The sequence below is a fragment of the Echinops telfairi genome, unplaced genomic scaffold (assembly GCF_000313985.2).
Source record: "Echinops telfairi isolate 266 unplaced genomic scaffold, ASM31398v2 ScPeMD7_7427;HRSCAF=8465, whole genome shotgun sequence".
Lineage (NCBI taxonomy): Eukaryota > Metazoa > Chordata > Mammalia > Afrosoricida > Tenrecidae > Echinops > Echinops telfairi.
Window position 1 is genome coordinate 3,861,036 of NW_022111327.1, and position 5,127 is coordinate 3,866,162.

Here is a 5,127-nt window from a genome sequence, read left to right on the forward strand (position 1 = left end):
TCCAGAGAAAAGTTCTAGGGATACAGGGAGGCTTAGCTTTTCACAGTAATGTGAGGCCACACAATTTATGTTGCGAGCTGGAACCATGCAAAATGATCTTACTAATCAATGGGGGAAAGTATAATTGGTTTAGGACCTTTTGGGGGGTGTCAAAATTTCAAAGCCTTAGGAACAGAGGATAATACTAAAACTAAGATTCATTTAATACATTGTAATTGAAAACATGAATGATATTGAGAATTAAAGTGTGTTTTCTAATTTCATATTCTAAATGGTGGACCTTGCCAGATGGGTTACAGAATCAAACTGACTACATCTATGAGAGGAGACAATGGGGAAATGCAACATCGGGAGCCAAAAACAAGGCCAGAGACTGAATGTGGAACAGACCATTAATTGCTCATATGCAAGTTCATGATGAAGCTGAAGAAAAATAGAACAAGTCAAGTAAAACTGAAATATGACCTAAAGTATGTCCCACCTGAATTTAGAGGTCATCTCAAGAACAGACTGGACATATTGAACAGTGTGAAAGAAGATAAGACAAATTGTGGGATGGTATCAAAAATATCATACAAAGGAAAGGTTCTTAAAAAGACAGGCATGGATGTCGGAAGAGACTCTGACACTTGTTCTTGCTAAAGTGAATAGAAGAGACGATGGAGTAAAAGAGCTGAAGACAACTGGTCAAAGAGTAGCATGAAAAACAAAGCAAAGTATTATAATGAAGATTAAAGCCAGTATGAATTTTACTTCAATGTAAAGAAAGCAAAATTCCTCACAACTGGACCAAATAAGTAACATCACAATAAGCAGAGAATAGATAGAAGTTGTCAAGGAATTCATTTTACTTGAATCCCCAATTCATGCTTTCAGATGCAACAGTCAAGAAATCAAATGATTTATTAGGCAAAATTGCTGCACAAGATCTGTTTAAAGTATTAAAGAGCAAAAAAAAAATTACTTTGAGGACTCAGGTGCACCTAAGCCAAACCATGGTCTTTTCAATCACCTCAAATACATATGAAAGCTACACAATAAATCAGAAAGACTGGAGAAGAACTGACACATTTAAATTATGATACTGGGAAGTACTGTGGATGCCAGAAGTACAAACAAATCTGTATTGGAGGGACACCCAGTAGGTACCATTGGAGATAATGATAAAATTCAACAGAATAGACTGTCTACCAACAGACTTCAATGTCATAGTAGAAACACTGAGCAAATCAAACATAGGACTCATGGGAAAAATATGAAGATAAAACTAAAGGCAGTGGTGTTAGTGGTGAAACAGGGAGGGTAAAGGGAGAATGGGTAGGAAAGAGGGAACCGATTACAAGGAACTGTGTGTGACCTCCTCCCTGGGGGACAGACAACCGAAAAGTGGGTGAAGGGAGACGTCGGACAGGGCAAGATATGACAAAATACCAATTTATAAACTATCAAGGGCTAATGAGGGAGGGGGGAGCAGGGAGGGAGGGGAAAAATGAGGACCTAATGTCGGGGGTTTAGGTGGAGAGAAAATGTTTTGAGAATGATGTACAAATGCGCTTTACACAATTGATGTGTGTATGGATTGTGATAACAGTTGTATGAGCCCCTAATAAAATGTTAAAAAAAAAACAAAACGAAAATCAGATCTCCAAGCAAACTTCTCCCTGAAGTGACTGATGAATATAAAAATGGTGTTCAAAAAAAAAGATCTATTTACCTTAAAGCATTCCCAATTGGTGCAACCCTTGATGACAAACAAGAATGGTTGAGGGACAAAGGTGAAATATTAAATGTTCACATGGGAAGAACATTGCACAGAGCATTTAAGGGATCAATATCTGTTGTGTTTTAGAGAATTAAATTTGCTAAGAGGTTTGTAGAGACCCCTGACCAGAAGTATAAAGACACAAGCCTGCTAATACTTTTCAAGGACAATTATTTTGCCGAAAAGAATGAAGAAAGGAAGCAAAATAAAGTGGAGGCTAAATTGTGAGCTAAACAAGAGCAAGCAGGAAAGCAGAAGTTAGCAGAAGCTGCGGAACTGAAATCTCTAGAAGGAAAGGTGCGCTGCTTGCTGACGTTTGGGGGCGATTTAGAGGATTTGCACATCCTTTCCACAAGTCATGGAGAAATCCAACGGATAGACTTTGTGAGCAGAGCAAAAGAGGCAGTAATTCTATTTAAAGAAAAGTTAAAGATGTACCAGATAAAGCCAAAGACGCATGTAACAAGTAGCCTACAATTAAAAACCAGAAAGTGATGTGGGAAGTACGAGAAGGAGAAGTGGAAAAAGTAGCACTGAAAAAAATTCATGGAAGATCAACAATAATCCTTGGACAAATGGAGGTCGAAAGGTGGCAAATTTGAAGGAAAGGGAAAGAGAAACACAGTTGCTCAGGTATGTTAGTCTGGGTATTTTAGAAAAACAAATCCACAGAAACTCCTATATAAGAGAGTTTTATATAAAAGTTAAGTCCACATCAAGAAAACATCCCAATCCAGTGCTGCCCAAGCCCACAAGTCCAACATTAACCCATATGTCCAACACCAATCCACAAAGTCCTCCTCCATATCACAAAACACACACTATGATGCCAACTGCAGGAGGAAAACCAAATCAGTGAATGTGTAAGCATCTCAGCACTGGCAGGGGTCTCCACACGGCTGCTCCAGCACCCAGGGCTGCATCGGGGTAGGTCCATGTGGCTTCTCCTCAGGGATGTCTTGCAGGAAGTGAGCCTTGCCAGCTGAAGCAGGGAACTGGCTAAGGCAGGTACACCCTGGTCTGACCATCAGAAAGCAAGAGACTCGAGAGCTTGAAAGGCGAGGCTCATTGTGCCATTTATCCCTCCACCCTTCAATTAACCCCACATGTGTTTATCAGCCAGATTGGCACAATAAACTAACTAACTCACCAGGCCTCAGGGCAAGAAAATGCCATTTGATCGTGAAGATGAATATGATGAAAATAGTGATGCAGCCAAACCAGAGAAAAGGGATGGAAAGAATAAGTGAGGAAACAGACACAGAGCCTGTGCCAAAACAACACAAAACAGAAAATGGCGCGGGAAACCAATAGTTTAATAAACCACTTTAACATTTATTTTAAGAAGACAAGAACAGCCAGAATGTTCCTTAAAAGGGGAGATGGTGGTACTTATCTCGCATACGGTGGCTATGCTATCAGGAGAGACCAGTCCCTGGGAAAGGACTCCATGCTCGGAAGAGTAGAGGATAGGCAAAAAGAGGAAACCTCGGATCAGAGGCATGAAGTCAGTGGCTGCAGCAGTGGGCTCAAACAGCACAAGCGCTGTGAGGATGGCGCAGTGTCAGCTCATGTTTTGTCCTGTTGAACGTGAGTGGGAGCCAGCTTCATGGCACCCAGCAACAACAAACCAAGTTTACATCAGCTTTGAATATTTTCCCCTCTTCACTTGCAATCTTCTGGGAGCAAAATAAGAGTTCCTTTAATGTGAAGCCTTTTTTTTTTTTTTGGCCAGTGTTACTTCCTCTGAGACATCTTCATCCTTTTAGTCACAGTGACTTTCCTTGTTGATGTCAATACATTTGCCTTCACTAAGTTTTTCTGGCTGTGTATCAAGAGTCTCTCCATTCTGGCCGTGTCATGATCCATCATCTTTTGTCACAAATGTTATGGATGGGATTGCCTTTCAAAGAGAATTATATCATCATCATTAAATGCTTGATGATCAGCATAACTCCTGCCTTAACTAATCTTTGAAATCTGTGTGAAAATCTCTCTGAAGCAGTCTAAAATGTGCTTATAAGCTTTGCCAGATATTGGAGCATTAATCGAGTCATACTGGCAGTCTCTCTGTAATTACCATTTTCTTCCAATATAGCGACTAGTTTTAATAATCTGGTCTGAATGTTAGCCAAACTGATGGGGATTAAAAACAAACAAACGAGATTAAAGAATTCAAAATAGAAGGAAGCATCTCAATCATAAGCAGTTTTCGGTTCCTAATGCAATTTAAACTATAGAAGGTGATTTTCCTTATTTTGTTTTGTTTTGTTTTGTTTTAGGGTCATTGAACTTTTTCAATGTTGTTCACATCATAAGGTTATGCAGGTCTAGTGCTTGCCCTAATTTCACTTTGCGTCTCCCATGATCAAATCATGTTCAATCAAAACATGATCAAATCATGTTTACTTCCCTCATTTTGACTTTCTATTTCTTTTTTACACTTTCATCATTGCTATCAAATTCCCTCTCAATGATCTGCTTTTGTTGACTGTCATGTGGGTTGATCACCGGGAGTGTATGTGTGAACTGGATGCATAGTCACCAATCACCAACAGACATAGTGACATGACCTCTATGTGCACCTGATGTTTACATAGTGATTTGTGGACTAAAGAGCTAGCAGCCAAGTTTGTACTTCATATAATTACTCATAGTTAATATATGAAATTTGAACTGTGCTGTTAGGGGAATTGTGTTATTTAACTAAACCATGGAAACGGAAATTCATGCATATTGGAAACATGCAAAATGAGAACTGCCTGTATTGACAATTGGCATTCTTCCAATGAAAAGTTTGGGTTCCTGCCCAGTCATCTATAGTGAAGCCTAGCAGCTAATAAGCCTTAAAAGAAATTCCATTTTAAAGTATGAATAGACTACAAAGGATCACCAGGCATTTGAGGAAAAGCCTTTAGCATGGAAGACAGAAACCACATATATACACACACACAAAGACAGAGAGGGGGTGGTGGTGGGGGAGAGAATGATGTCAAAGAAAACAGAGACAATACAGAGGGCAGAAAAACTTACAAAACGAAACTAAAATTAATATCCTTAGAGAGAGGAGATATTTCGTGTAAGAAACAGAATCCTTCAAAAGAAAAAGGAATGTAAGATAGAGAGCTATTAGAAATTAAACCTATAATTAAAAAGTTGTAAGCTAAAGACTCTTACTCAAAGTCAAGCAAAAGATAAAAACATGGGAAGTGGGAGAGGAAAATGCAGCATTTAATCAATAGTCGCTTTAGGAAGAGAGAAGATAGAAAACAAGTAGCAGGAAATTGTGCGTACACGCACACGAAAGTCCAAAAGAACTGCTACAAAATATTGAAATGTTTGTTAAACAAAATCATCAAATTTGA

The 5,127-nt window shown here is 39.0% G+C and overlaps 1 pseudogene; it reads left to right on the forward strand.

The window, feature by feature from the left end:
* Positions 1-417: 417 nt before the first annotated feature.
* On the forward strand, positions 418-2,404 carry LOC101650154 (annotated as a pseudogene).
* Positions 2,405-5,127: the final 2,723 nt, after the last annotated feature.